This window comes from Thermobia domestica, chromosome 12, assembly GCF_964235325.1.
Source record: "Thermobia domestica chromosome 12, izTheDome1.hap1.1, whole genome shotgun sequence".
Classification (NCBI taxonomy): Eukaryota; Metazoa; Arthropoda; class Insecta; order Zygentoma; family Lepismatidae; genus Thermobia; species Thermobia domestica.
The window spans coordinates 39,351,647-39,368,234 of NC_137465.1; positions in this window are offsets into that span (position 1 = coordinate 39,351,647).

Genomic DNA, 16,588 nt, shown 5'->3' on the forward strand with positions numbered 1-16,588 from the left:
TCTAAAGTCCTAAAATTCTAAATCAATCATTATATTGGCAATAAATTCAAAAAAGAAACAAAGCAAAATAATTTGTTCCTGAGTCTGTGGTAAGTATAAAATTACTTACTTTGTGAAATATTAAGCTTCCACCCAACGCAACAACTTCTTTGCTTCCAAATCTTTCGTTGTGAGTATCTGAAAAATATTATAGTTAGAAATTTCCAAAATATATAATGCTGCTAGTAGACGTATTATAAAAATGTGTAAATATATTTTAGAGAATTTAAATATAACTTCCGTTACAAATATAGTACAGTATTTTGCCCAATACAAGTTTTTGGTAAAATGAGTTTTTACTGTAATGAAATATCTGCAGTATATGCAAAGGCTTAACAATAAGCTTTTTCCTTCGTATGGGGAGTATTGCGTTAGATGAATGAAATTTTCATACAAAATAATGTTCACATCTTAAATTACAAATTTAAATGTTTTATGTTTCTTGATACAAGAGGTTTGAAGATATGTCTGAGATGAGTGAAAGTGTAAAACTGTTCTTATCTCTTTTCAGAAACAGCAAAGAGTCGGTAGTGCGTCTGAAGTATTGCCCCTTTGCGTAACCGATGAGAATGAATTTTCTGAACATCATCTGACCATCGATGAATATTGGCTGCTTCAACATCACTCACAGACTCAAGTTATGAATAAGCAGTTGAAACATTACACCCATCCATAAACGTATGTGCGCCGCATTCTACCAAGACGGTAATGTTTTCAGTTTTGTGGGAGCAATCCGCATTGATTATATGGTCAAAGCGCGACTACGCTCTATTATAGAGGTTTCTCATATAAACATCGTGATGCGATGAAGATAAAGCATGGTGACATATCCAATATTAGTTTGTTTAGTTTACAATGTCATCAGTCTTCTTCTTTCCAAATGTTAAGATTTCAATGAAAAGTAGGCATATTTATTCGGATGCTTACGACATTTACACTACCAAGCAATAGGTTTTCTAGTCAATGTGACACTATCACCAAATAATGACTGTGAGATTTGAAAGACAACTTCAAAAGTAAGTTTGTGTAACTTTACACGATGACCGTGTGGAAAAGAGCAAATAATGTATCAAACTCCCAATTTCACTCTTTTAATGTGAAGGCAAAAACTTATTGATAATTGTTCGAATATGTGCAAATATTGACTTCTACAGGGTGTCCAATACACAATGCAACACAGAGTTTGGGATAGTAGAACTTTTGAACCTGAAGTGATACACGAATAATGGTTATACCAAAATGAAGCCTTGTTCATTCATATATTTTTAATCTAGGAAGCAACGATTGAAGCACACTAGGAACCGCACAGTGTTGCCAGATACAACCGAAGGTATAAATCAATTTTTTTGCAAAACATGTAAACGGACTCATAACTCACACGTATAGTGTTCTCTCGTTAATTTTCAGTTTGTTTATTTGGAGTGGCTTGGAAACTATGGAACAGAAAAAAAGAATTTTTCATATCTACCATTAACTAATTGGATAAGGCTTCTGTAAGGGGGAACTCGGAAAATCGCATTTTTCATAAATCAATACTCTGAATTGGCAACTTTGCTGATGTTTCAGTGCATCAAAAGCTGTGTTAAGGATCTGTCTACATTATGTGTAAACAATGAAAAACAAACTTTGAAATTATCATGATAACACGTTTACTTGCATGCACCCGACAACACTGCTACTATCAGAAATGAGTTACCAGATCTATAGCAGATGCTGGAAGTGTCCCCTGTTTTGATTCAAACACTGGTTCATACTTTTCATCAGGTTGGCAGCAGTTTTACGAAAATTAGACGTGTTAATGTTCTCAATAGCACTTATTATTATTATTATTATTATTATTATTATTATTATTATTATTATTATTATTATTATTAGCATCAATTGGCCTTTTACCTGGGCTAAATTGAGTAAAAATAATAATATGTTCCGTTATTCAGTCACTTTTTACTATTACTAAAGCGCTCTTTGATATCGGTCATTTTCGATGAGTTTTATATATCCCCTCCCCTTCCCATGTTGCGGAGCACGGCATCTTCAGTGTCATTGTTCATCTCAACCATCCGGAAAACTATAAATTAGACAATGATATTGGTCATTTTGATCTCCATGTTGCGGGCTGAATTTGGATTTAAACGGCATTAGATGTGTCACTGTTCATCTCAGCGATTCAAAAAATTATAGATTCGATACTAATATCAGTTATTTTTCGTTCTCCTTTAAATGTTGCTATCCTTCACCCTTCCTTTAGTTACACCATAAAAATGATATGAAGAAAACCATCTCGGGTTCGAACTTCATGTAGGTTGAAAATTTTATCGAGATTAGTACGCTGCTTCAAGATATTAAATTTTATTTATGTTTTTGGGGCCGCGGCGGCACGGAGTGAGAGCGTAAACCTCTGGTGTTTGGGGTCCCGGGTTCGATCCTAGTCCCCGCCAAGTGAATTTTGTGGTGGACAAACACCATATGCGTGGGTTTTCTCGGGGTTCTCCCGTTTTCTCCCACTTTCTTCATTCCACCATTTCATTCATTACTCATCATCACTGTCTCCTTTAGCCTAACCGGCATAAGCATGGGACGTAAAACTCAAAGATTTCATTTCATTTTTTTATTTATGTTTTTATATATCCCTTTCCCATTCCCCTTCTCTAAGTTCTAGCATCAAAGTGAAATAATAAAAACCATATCAGACCCGAACCTCATCTATATTAAAAATTTGATCGAGATAGGTCGCGTGGTTCAAGAGTTTCTAAGTTTTATTTATTTATATATATCTTTCCCCTCCCCTCCACTCCCCTAAGTTTTACCGTCAAAGTTATATGATGAAAACCACTCCAGACTCGAACTTCATCCATGTTGAAAAATTGATGCAGATCTGTCCGGTGGTTCAAGACTTATTAACTCATTAACATAGTCATTTTTCTTTTTACTTACATTGATTTTTGTATATCTCCCCGCCCTCCCCCTTCTCTACATTTCGCCATCAAAGTGAAATGAGTAAAAGCATACACAATCGTAATCTATGTTGAAAATTTCATCCAGATTGGTCGTTTGATCCAAGACTTATTAAGTTTTCTTTTTTATATATATATTTTTCCACCCTCCCCATCCCCCTAAGTAACACCATCAAAACGAATAGATAGAAGCACTACCAGGTCCGAACATTATCAATATTGAATATTTGATCTAGATCGGTCGGCTGGTTCAAGAGACCATAAATCACAATCACTTTCAGTTTTATAATAAAGGTTATTATTATTATTATTATTATTAGTTACTGTCAGATAATTAGTTAGGCGAAACGAGGATTAGGCCAAACGATGCAATATCGTTGGACTCGACACTAAAACGTTTCATTTTAAGTTATTTTTTTCATATTTAAAGGAAAACATTAATTAATTATTTACCTTAATACCCATCGACACTCCTTGGATAAGTCATAAGTAAGGTCTGACATAAAGGCAATACCAACTGATCCAGTTAGATGATTGGAAGAATCCAGTTAGAAATATCAAGTATTCAGTTCCTCTGCAATCTTAAAAAAAAAAAAAAAAAAAAAACTCACAGCATATGAGCAAATTATTTTACTTTTTGCTTATACTAATAAAGTTATTTAACAGTACGATAAGATTGTTTATTATTATTACTTGGTGATGAAAACATTATACGGTCAATCCATGCAAAGTAATCGAGGAAAAACAAAAAATTACCGCTCGACCTTTTAAAAAAAATCTAATTTTTCCATGAATGTTTAACCTATATCAGGGTACTTCAAATCACAAATAATTATTTTTTACAAGATCCCAAGGCGACACAACGGCTGCCGCCATTTTCTTCATGTAGTTCGGGGTCTCAAGTTAATACACGAAAATTTACAGACCTGTAGCTGCTCCCAAAGGCCTGAAAAATCGTAAAGTTGGGGAATTATGCCAATTAGGCATATTTCACTGTTCAATATCTCCAATCGGCCTGGATGAAAAAATCTGAAATTTTGGGAATAGTTAGTCCTTTAGTATACAATAACACACAACAAAGTTTTCATTTTGTGTTTTTGATCAGAAGGGGTTCAAAGTATTAGGTAATGACGTCATATTCTAGGAGGTGTTTTGTTCATAAATTAAAGTGGAAATTTGTTGTTGTAAAGTAAAATAAAGTAGAATGAATGGTTAGTCCGAAGTCAGTGTTCACAGTAAGTAAGTGTTCCCTGACTTGGGAATGTATATCAAACGAAAAGACAATTGTCTCCTGCATGAGTTGACAGTTAAAACAAAAATTAACATGATTGAATATCAGTCATATAGCAAGCAGCAAGGGCAAGGAGTACTTATGGACTTTTTCTTTTAAGTGTGCATTTTGACTTTCCTCTCCTTCTGTTCATAGCGGCTTCTTCACCAGTGCTGCTGTGGGTGTGATAAGGCAGTGTTATAACTAGAGGAAAGAAACGAGCTTGAGATCTTTGACTGGACTTACCATTCATTCTACTTTATTTTACTTCAAAACAACAAATTCCCAGTTGAATTTATGAACAAAACACCTCTTAGAATATGACGTTATTTCTTAATACTTTGAACCCCTTCTGCTCAAAAGCACAAAACCAACTTTCTTGTGTGTTATGGTATACTAAAGGACGAACTATTCCCAAAATTTCAGATTTTTTCATCCAGGCCCATTGGAGATATTGAACAGTGAAATATGCCAAATTGGCACAATTCCTCAACTTTATGATTTTTCAGGCCTACAGGTCTGTAAATTTTTGTGTATTAACTTGAGACCCCGAACTACATGCACACACTATTCAGACCTCTACATCAAGTGTCTCCTCTTCCCAAACATGTATTCAATGTCCAAGGATGTTGCTGCTGTAGTCCCAGATCACCCCTTTCAAGTGGTTTTAGGCAAAATTGTTAAACGATCAAAGTTTTAGCTCTGCATGAGTTGGAGACATCCAGCATTTTTCAATTTGTTAGGACAAATACATGCTGAGATATTCAAAACAACATAAACGCCTAAAATCTTAAAAAAAAAAATGGCGCCAGGCCCTGTGTCGCCATGGGATGTTGTAAAAAAAATAATTAATTGTGGTTTTGAAGTACCCTGACAAAGGATAAACATTCATGAAAGAATTAGATTTTTTGGATATGGTCGAACGGCTCATGCTTGATCACTTAGAATGGATTGACTCTATAGTAAATATTATAAATTGTAACAAAATAATATTAATTATAATTTTCTAAATGCTCAAGCACTACTTATATTTGAAAACCTACAAATTTTGAAACTTGCATTATTTTATTTTTATTATTCTACAGTTGTAATTAAAACTGAAGTATGAGTCAAGTGTTTTAACGAAGCTGTGCTCTTGTGATATTACAACGAATTTAACTCGGAAAGAAACTATTTATTTCAAACTAGCAGCGTTCACCCCGCTTCGCTGCGGTCACCCCGGAACGCAATAAACGTTGTTACTTAGATAATTTTTACTTTTTCGCTTTCAAGTGATATGATAAAAACCATAGAAGATTGCATTAAATGTTAACATTATATCGCCTGTCATTTATGTTAACCCGCCCCGCTTCGCTGCGGTCACCCCGGAACGCAATAAACTTTGTTACTTAGATAATTTTTACTTTTTCGCTTTCAAGTGATTGCAGTAAATGTTAACATTATAGCGCCTGTCATTTATGTTAACCCGCCGAGTGACACGGTCATGCGGGTTGCATATAAATACGTTTATTTTTACCTATGATGATCTAACAAAGGATTTGTACGTTATGGACACTTGAATGGTCAATTATCTCAAGACACTGGTAATTAAAAATTAAAGTGATATGATAAAAACCATCTAGGGTCCAAATCCTAATAACCACCCAAAAATAAAAGAAATTGGTTCAGCCGTATTAGCGTGATGAGGGAACAAAGGATTTGTACGTTCTCTTTTATATATATAGATTGTTTTTTTTTTAAAGTTTTGTTTTTCTTGCAATGCCGAAGCACAATGTGTTGTTATGCAGAAGGTTGTTTTCTTTATATTGAACGGAATTTGAATAGTATTCACCTTTCCAGGAACCTCATTGCTAGTACCGACGATATTCTCTTCGACCCACAATAATATCGACTGTCACACGCCATCGAACTTTGCGGTGGAGAAAACCTCCGGTGGTGCACGGGTAAGAGTATTTAGTTTCCATTTCTCTCTTCAAGCTTCTAAGAGGCCACGGGGTGCACGCACGCAAATCATAAAGATGTATTTTCGGCAGACCAAAGCCACAGAAATCTGTTGCACTTGAATCATGAATTTTTACAGGAATCTCAAGTAGCAGAATAACATCAGTTCAGATTTGCTGTTCCATTTGCTGATAAGGACTCAAATGTTTTGACAGCATGACCTGAAATCAGATTTATATAGATTCGTAGCGCATAATTGTGGATCTTGGAAGTATGATAAATTCACTTTCACGTTTTTCAGTCTTATGTATTAGAAACTTTCCCACATAGCTGAATCCCGTTATAACATATGCGGAAATCTATTCTGGCATTGGCGAACAAAGCTGTATGTATAACCAGAAATGAGATTTTTCTATGCTTCATCCATCGTGACAACTGTCTGCTATTTGGATTCCGACATTTGCTCTTCAGCAGTGGCGGATCTAGGCGAGGGCCGGAGGGGTCCTAGCCCCCCTTAGTTTTTTCACTGACAACATAATTTAAGCTATTATTTATATATTTTTGAAAGTTTATATATACCTATTATAGTCTGGGTACTGGCTGCCATCCCTCTTTTTTACCTTCTAGATCCGCCACTGGTCTTCAGAAAGTTTTCTGCAATTCGTATTTGTTCTACAGTGTGGCACGGAATATATGTTATCATATCAATGACGATGCTAGAAAATGCAGAGCGGTGCTGCCCGGAGGCGTATCCTGTCCCCAGAGCCAGAATGATGTTTGAAGAGGCCCTAGACAATTGAAAATAATCGGATCTTTTATACGTCCAGCTGTCTATTGTGAACTGAAATCTTACGGAGCAGGCTAGCACGAGGAGACCCATTATTTACATCATTGAAGCACATTATTACTATATGTAATTTTATTATATTTTTTATTTTATATTTGGAAATGTATGAACATCCAGGTTTTCCCTTTAAATTTCTTAAAGGCCCTCTACAAAGGTGAGCCATAAACTATACTTTTCTTAAGTTAGACGGAAATCTGACATTGCCTATCATCCTGTCTCCACTCCGGACATGTACTTTATTGTAGATGAAGTAATATAAAAATATGCTTTTTGGTACTAAAAAATATATGCCAATCTGTTTCGTCCCTACTCCTAAAATTTAAGGTGGCATCGTCACTCAATGTTTTACGTGAGACTTACGAACGCACCTCAGCCGGTGTGTTTACAAATAGATGTGTTCATAGTTGAAGTTGCATTTCTTTTTATCATGTTCAGTATAATACAAATAAGCAAGAGAATGGTATTTATTATTACGTACAGTAAAAATGGTAAACTGGAGATACATGTAGAAGATAAGAAATACACACATTTAAATGTATTATTATTATTATTATTATTATTATTATTATTATTATTATTATTATTATTATTATTATTATTATTATTATTATCTAAAATATCGGTGATACGAACTTCCACGTCGATTTTAAAAATTAGTCTACTTTTAAATACAAAGTTTCATATTAGATGTCACTCCTTAGCGTTTGTGATGGTTACCATTCTAATTGATATTATGAATCAGATGTTTTTAAAGTACAATACTAGAAAATTGCAGTGAAATAACTTTTTTTAAAATTTTTATTCTCTCACAGAGAAACAAAGCTCTAATTTCGATTCTCATATGTAATAATAAGTCTTTCTGCATTATTTCAAGAGTCAGTTCTCTACTAAAATTATTCGTACAATCTTCAGATTAACACGCACCAATCCGATGCCTCCTTTTAATATTTGAGAAGGTTTCTGGGCCGAAACTTTAAACTATATTTAACCTACGATCCGCTGAAGACCTGTATGTATTGCGTAAAGATTTACGCTAGTGAATTCATTAGAAATTCAGTACGCATTATGCAATTATTCACGAAATAATTTTTGAGTACTATAAACCATGTTTTTTGATATTTGATGATGCATACTATGATCCTTATTTACTTTGCGAGGGCTTTACCATTACCACGGCTTTACAACTACCATGTTTCCTTGAAATAATTCGATGAAAATCATCTGAAAAGGTAATATCCATCTTGAAGAAGTAACAATTTTTATTAAGTGGAACAAGATGGCTGTACTATGCATTATAAAAATGAATAACATATATTTAATCTCTCTAATGTTATGAACGGTTTCTCAAAACAAAATCGCGTCCAGTCAAGGATTGGCCTCGTTATCTTGTTGGTGCTGAAAATTTGGCAGTCAAGCTACCCTGTACTTATGCCCTTACCCAGAAATGAATTTGATGAAAATAAAAATATTTTTACTAATTGGCATCAGTCTTGAAATAAAGTTAAAAATCACTAATACTGTCAGTGAGTGGTTTTCGATCGTGGGCAGCGATATGCTAGAACGCTGATGATAACACGAGTGTATAGAGCATTTTGAGTTAAATTTTAAGTCCCTGTGAGCTCCAAAAGCTTGAAAATCACTATTCCATTTTATAAGAATAGCCACAACAAACCACACGGGTAGGTATTTCCAATTCTCTATAGCAATTGTAATATGACCGCTGGAAGCACCACACGCAATATAAACAAACGTTCGATTCCCGGTGGGGGCACTCGGTCGAAAAAGAGTAAAACGCTTTTTCAGGCCAGCCACCCTGAATGAGGTATTCCTGGGTTCTCCTCACTCACATAAGGCAAATGCCGGGGTGGTACCTAACTTATAGGTCCCAGGCCGTTTCCTTCCTCCCCCAATCCTTTCTTCCTTACTTTTCCCCGGATTGTGTGCTCGCCGAGGGACGTCATCCCTCAAAGGTGAACGGCTAAATGGCCTTAGTTACCGAAAGCCCAGAAATCTAAATCCTAAAATCCTAATAAAAAAAAATGGTGGATCGTCAATCTGTTTATGAACGAGATCAGATCGCCGCGCTGGACCTCATAAACGGTGTGCAAGAAGTATAGATCTCAGTAGGTGTTACCATTTCTTGTGGCTCTAGTCTATACTAAGAAGGAGGTGTACGTATCCAAACCTCGCACAGTGGAGGAAGTGGGCGTAGGAATTTAATAGGTAACTGCCAACATCCAAATTGACTTTCTTTAGAATAGTATTAACTGTTTCTGGCAGTTTGATTAAACTGGTTAACCACACAGGACATATGTTGCGATTTAATTTATTATTTTGTTTTCCTATTTAACTAAGGACATGCATGCTTTTCTAATATACAAGAATCAATATTGCACAATTTATAACAATTTTTAACACATGGTTATTTTTCAGCAACCGTGTATCAAGGACATCTCTGGATTAATAGGCTATGAGAAGGTAATGTTTTCTTTTCTTTCAAGTGAACTGGATTTTTTTATTGATTTCACTTATTTCTTCTCCCACCTCTATTAAATGTTATTTGCTTTGTCGAAACTCATTTGCATTATATCGTTGTTAATAATACTTAAATAAAAATTGACTAATGAATACTGTATTAATTATCATAAAAATAATCTTCACAAAGATCGGACATTGAAATACAAGGTACAATATTGAAGAAGAAACCGGTTTACTGGAACTATTAATATTATATCTTATAATAGAAAAAACTATTTCGGAATATGTATTTGTCCCTTTGCTATCTCCAGTTATAGATTGATGTGAGTGGCTAGCAAAGGTAACAACGGGGCTTCAAATCCAATTTTAAAGTTGTAAACTATGCCTTAGAAATACGATTATTAATTCTATAGCACTGGAGGTAACATTTCAATTAATTTTATAATATTGTCAAATTGTATAAAAGTAATTGCGTTAAAATAAATATGGAGTTGTAGATTTAAAGGCAATCAGAAAATTCACTTAATTAATACGTGTCAAATAATGTTTAATGAAATTCACCTCACATTAAGTTGTACATCAAAAAGGGTGTATATCGAATAGATAGGCCTAGATATATAATAAAATATCAATCATTATACGGTCCTGGATTCGATTCCCGGTGAGAGCGCTTTTTTTGGCCAGCCACCCTGAATGAGGTTTTCCTCATTTAAACGAGGCAAATGCCGGGGTGGTAACTAACTTATAGGTCCCAGACCACTTCCTTCCCTTTCCCCCATATAGTGTGCTCGCCGAAGGACGTCATCCCTCAAAACATGACGGGCTAAATGGCCTTAGATGCCGAGAGTCCAGAAATCTAAAGTCCTAAAATCCTAAATCAATCATTGTATTGGCAATAAATTTAAAAAAAGAAACAAAGCAAAATAATTTGTTCCTGTTCTGTGGTAAGTATAAAATTACTTACTTTGTGAAATATTCAGCTTCCAACAGACGCAAAAACTTCTTTGCTTCCAAATCTTTCGTTGTGAGTATCTGAAAAATATCATACTTAGAAATTTCCAAAATATACCATAATGCTGCTTGTATGTATATTATAAAAATGTATAAACATACTATAGAGATTTTAAATATAGAACTTCTGTTACAAATATAGTACAGTATTTTGCCCAATACAAGTTTTTCGTAAAATGAGATTTTTACTGTAATGAAATATCTGCAGTATATACAAAGGTTTAAAAATAAGCTTTTCCTTCGTATGGAGAGTAGAGCGTTAAATGAATGAAATATTCGTACAAAATATGTTCACATCTTCAGTTACAAATTTGAACGTTTTATGTTTCTTAATACAAGAGGTTTGAAGATACAGGGGTTGGACAAAAAAAATCTAAAAGTTTTGTAAAAGTGTGAAATTCATACCTAGTATGGTGTGGAGCCTCCTTTTACGTCCAAAAGAGCTTGGATCCGACAAGGAATAGACGTATACAGCTCCTGAATCGTGGTGTGTGGAATTTTGTACCATTGTTCCTCCAAAACATGCTCCAGTTCCTTAAGGGATGCTGGTGGAGGTAATGAGACCGAACACGCCTTTATAACTCAGACCACAATGACTCAATGATGTTCAGATCTGCTGACCGTGGGACCCAGGGAAGGTACGTACGTGTCTTGTACGAAGTGGTTTTTAGATTTTTTGTCTATCCCCGGTATGTCTGAGATGAGTGAAAGTGTAAAACTGTTCTTATCTCTTTTCAGAAACAGCAAAGAGTCGGTAGTGCGTCTGAAGTATTGCCCCTCTGCGTAACCGATGAGAATGAATTTTATGATCATCTTCTGACCATCGATGAATATTGGCTACTTCAATATCACCCACAGACTAAAGTTATGAATAAACAGTTCAAACATTACACCCATCCATAAACGTATGTGCGCAGCGTACTACCAAGACGGTAATCTTTTCAGTTTTTGTGGGAGTAATCCGAACTGATTATATGGTCAAAGCGCGACTAGGCTCTATTACAGCGTCTCTCATATAAACATCTTGATGCGATGAAGGTAAAGCATGGTGACATATCCAGTAAAAGTATCAGTTTGTTTAGTTTACAATGTCATCAGTCTTCGTCTTTCCAAATGTTAAAATTTCCATAAAAAGTAGGCACTTTTATTCCGATGCTGACAACATTTACACTACCAAGCAATGGTTTTTCTAGTCAATGTGACCATTCACCAAGTAATGACTGTGAAATTTGAAAGACAATTTCAAAAGTAAGTTTGTGTAACTTTGCACGATGACCGCGTGGAAAAGAGCAAATAATGTGAGTAGCAAACTTCCAACTTCACTCTTTTTATGCGAAAGCAAAATCTCATTGATAATTTTTCGAATATGTGCAAATATTGACTTCTATAACGCAATGAAAGAATAGTCGTAGGTCACGTGTATAATATTACAAATTACATACATTTTCTAAAAACAGGCTAAGGTGTTTAATCGGTCAAGAAGAAATGAGTTGTTGAAAAGGGTTTTGTGAAAGTACACCATGGAAAATAACCATGATTTCTTTTGAGTGATTTCCATTACGAGTTCCAACTGAGACATTTCGCATAACCCCAAAACGCATCAACAGTGCACTTGGGCTAGGAGCAGTGAAACAACACACATTCTGTTTGTTTGGGAAATTTCATACCGATGACCCACGCAGTCACTGACTGAGATTATGTTCTGATGATATACTCAGAACATTGTGGATGTGTACCATCGGAAAAGTGTTCGTGTAAATCTATACACCATAGATATGCCGCTCGCGGCACCGAGCAAGAAAGATCGCTGTCTGGATGTATGTATACTAGTTCAGTTAGAGTAAGGAGTAACTTAGGTTTCCTGCCAAAAGTCAGGGGTGCCCACAAGGGGGGCTATGACGCAAACTGCGTCATTGAAATATTTGGGGGGGTTAAAAATCTATATAAATATGTTTGAGGGGGTGTAAAAATTAATCGAAAAGAGTTTTTTTTCATGGAAGAACACCTATGGATAGACAACTGCAAAACTGCGGCACCACTGCAAAAGTTGTGACTTCTGATGAAAAACACATCTCCTGCAACAATCGTAAGCGATCAGACATGATCATGGTCAACCAAGGGATTCCAAAACTAACCCTACACCCGCAAAATCTAGTGTTCCTCATGATGTCCGTGATCTATGGCGTTGGTAATCCATCTTGTCTTACTTCGTCTAGACCAGTGTTTCCCAATCTGTATTCCATAAACTCTTGGAGGCCGCGAGAGATTGAAACTAAATCCGCGAACATTTTATTTTCATTAAACTTTCATAGCTTGTTGCTTACACCTGGGATATTCGTAATGTTCAATGACCTAACTTAAGAATGTAGAAAGATAAAATGGGTCCAAATTACGTTTCGTTAAATTACTTGAATCTTAGATTGGTTTTGCAAGTAATATTTTCTTGGCTAGAAGACGGACTATTTAATACAGAAAGAAATAAAAAAAAAGAAACTTGCATCGTGCTTTCTGGAAATAAAAGCAAGCTTTAGTCTAGTAATAAGGCATGCTGAAACTTGTTTAACTGCGTAATCGGGCAACAGCTATATTGCAAAAATTAGAAAACCTTCGTTTAGGTTTCCATTTGCAGAATTACATTTTTAGGCAAGAGATAGAATTTAAATGAAACAATTCTTGGTTCTCGTTATAAAAGCGCGAGGAAATATTGAACCACATTTTTTGAGAGTTTAACTTCCTTTTAAGCCCGTTTGTATAATTGCTTTCTCCCTGATTTTCATGCTACTGAAGTGTCTGAGCGGTAAGGATTCTTGCGAATTGAAATTGGCGAATCTTGTTAATAATAATTTGCTCAATTTACGAGGGATTTTCGAAACTTAAAGTTTGTTACTAATTGGATACAGTTAACCTTCGAAATTTTCATGTTTGTCGTTGTTGGTATAATCCTATTTTGTTGTTTGGTTAATAGTTGTTTATGCTCTATATGCTATATTCCATATTTGTTACAATAAATTTATACCTGTTAAAATCTCTTTTGTCTTCACACGTAGCTTTTGAAAGTTTTCCTAGTATAGTTAGCAGAGGTATATTTTATATTTTGGAAAGATATTTATCCAGAGCTAAGCCTATTCCAGATACCTATGTATCATCTCACTGCATCGTCATTATTCTCAGTCGTGGGGAATGGAATTTTCCTTTTCTCTCCTTTTAAATTTTCTCATTCTAAAGGGGGTGAAGGGGGAGGTCTTTTCCCGCAGGGCTGTGGGTAGTGGAGGCAATTATGTGTGTTTCGTTTTCACGTTACATGGTGCAACTATTTGAAAAAGGGAAAATACAATTCGTGTCACACACTGAGTAACTTCATTGATTTCAGTCAGGGATTTATTTGTAGCCAGGGAAGCCTAGGAATTTCCCCCCTTGTAAGTTTTGACTTCCCTGTCTCTAGGTTTAATTTAGTCTTCCCAGCCTGGGAAGACATTTTCCCCCTTTCTTAGACTATACAATCTGTTTTAAAGTACAATAATTCAACTTCATGTTTTAATAGCAATTCTTTATTTATTTTTTAGTGTGTTTATTGTCGCGAACTATGTTGGTCTTGTTTATAGAATTGCTTCCCAAAGAAAAAGCTTGCAGCTGGTACCACTGCTTATCATTCTTAAGCTGAGTAGCACAATAATAAAACAAACAACTTTTTCAGTCACCAGTGAGCAGTCACTGCAGTTCTGAATTGGTAGTTTCTTCGTTAACAAGTGCGCTAAAAGGAGCAGACGAAAATGGATTTTAGAGTATATTTTATTAAAAGAAAAGCTCCTGATGATGAAAAGACAAGTAATTCCGGCACACAAAGTAAGAGTCTTTCGACTGAAGATAGTGCAACGTCCGAAACCACACTACAGACATCTGATCAAAAAGAGAAACGTGATTCGGGGCCTAGTGTTAATAATGGTGAGGTTATTTCTGGTCCCAGTGGCTGGTTCCCTTCCATATGTGATCAAGAACAATTTACGAGCTGGAAAATTAAACGACCGTGGCATGAGGCTAAACAAAATACTGATGATATTAGCGTTGTATGTACTATAATTGCTTCCGTTCATGAACTCGGTATTATGCAGAAAGAAGATTAGATACGACAAAGTGTATGGTGCAACGGTGTTACTGCAAAAACATCAAAGAAATTTCTTGATAAAATCTATGACCACGAAAAGTCTATTGCACACAGCAAATGTGTGTCAATTTGTGAACAAAGAAATAGGGAAGAAATAAAGGTTTCAATGTCAAATGCAGAAGACAGGTGGAAAATTGTAAATGAAATTCGTGTTAAAAAGACAGCTGCGATATTTAGAACGGGTTAAGTTCCAAAGTTGGGCGTCCGTTTCCAGCAATATTTTTAAAATTTACAGGAAAGATATGGATAATTTGATCGTTTGTGTGCTTGATAATATATAAGGGTCTCGAAAAATCTGTTTATTTGTTATATATAAGCGGTTATAAACATGGGACTATACGCCGAGCGGAGGGAACTACTTGGTGCAAGGTAACCGAACAGTTGCATTGTGGGAAAGTGACGATCATTTATGTTATCAACATGGCGAATGTACAAGGGCAATGAACTAACAGTTTTAACATTTGTGAAACAATACGTTGATAACGAGCAAAATCTTATAAAAGTTTGTGAAGAGCGCGGATTAATGAACCTAATAATAAATTGCAGAAAACGTGGAAAGGAGATAAGAGCGAAAAAACGTGGCGAAAGCGGACGCCCAACTTCGGAACAAATGCCTTTAGAACTGCCTCTGTTATTGCCCAAAATCGTCTGTCGTTTACCGTGCACCCACATCTTATTAAATTGTAAGAAATAAATGGAATGGACCTCGGACAAGTTCTCTACTCCAATGTTACGTGTGCAAATATTATTGACTTTGTAGCTACAGAAATGAAGCAAAAACTGGCCGAATATTTTGTGAATTTCAATGAACTTTTTGCTATAATGATGGACGAATCTTCCACTGTGTCTCATAAATCTGTTCTCATTGTGTATATCCGTACTGTAGTTAATCAAGTGTGTAGAAAAATATTTTTAGGTTTATTTGAATTACAGGCAACAACAAGCAGAGAAGTTTGGGCATTTATTCCGAAGTTGGTCATCCGCTTTCAACACGTATTTTCGCTGTTATCTCCATTGCACACTTTCTGCAATGTGTTTCTGGCTTCATTAATCCGTGGTCTTCACAAACTTTCAAAAGATTTTGTTCGTTATCAACGTATAGCTTCACAAATGTTAAAACTGTTAGTTCCTTGCCCTTGTACATTCACCATGTTGATAACATAAATGATCGTTTCTTTCCCACAATGCAACCGTTTGGTTACCTTGCGCCAAGTAGTTCCCTCCGCTCGCCGTATAGTCCCATGTTTATAACCTCTTATATATAACAAAGAAACAGATTTTTCGAGACTCTTATGTATTGTCAAGCACACAAACGATCAAATTATCCATATTTTTCCTATAAATTATAAAACTTTTGCTGGAAACGGACGCCCAACTTTGGAACTTAACCCTACAGCAGTTTGTACTGATGGCGCAAATAACATGCAAGGTGAAATAAATGGTGCTGTGTCTTTACTGCAGCGAGAATTAGACACCAATTTATTCGTGTTTCACTGCATGAGTCATAATCTGGAACTGGTTGTTTAAATGTTTAGTAATGGGGGGGGACAACGCTAACGAAGACGGCAAACAACGTGCAATGCGGGGCTCTAACCCGCCTCACTCGCTGACGCTGGCTCGGCAATACTGTCTGAATTAAATGTTATTAACCTAAGCTAACCGAATGTGAATAGAATATCACAAAAAAGTCGGTTAAAAACCTGGCCCCCCAAAGCTAAACAATAGCCCTAGTATGTTTTGTTGCCAAAAGGTTACTTTCAGCAGAACATTGATAGGTGCACACAACTCTGAATCTAATTTTATTAAGAACAAGGGGCAAAATGGTACTAAAATAACTTATGATATGAGAAATGACATTTAGTACCGTCTTTCCCTTCTATTTAATA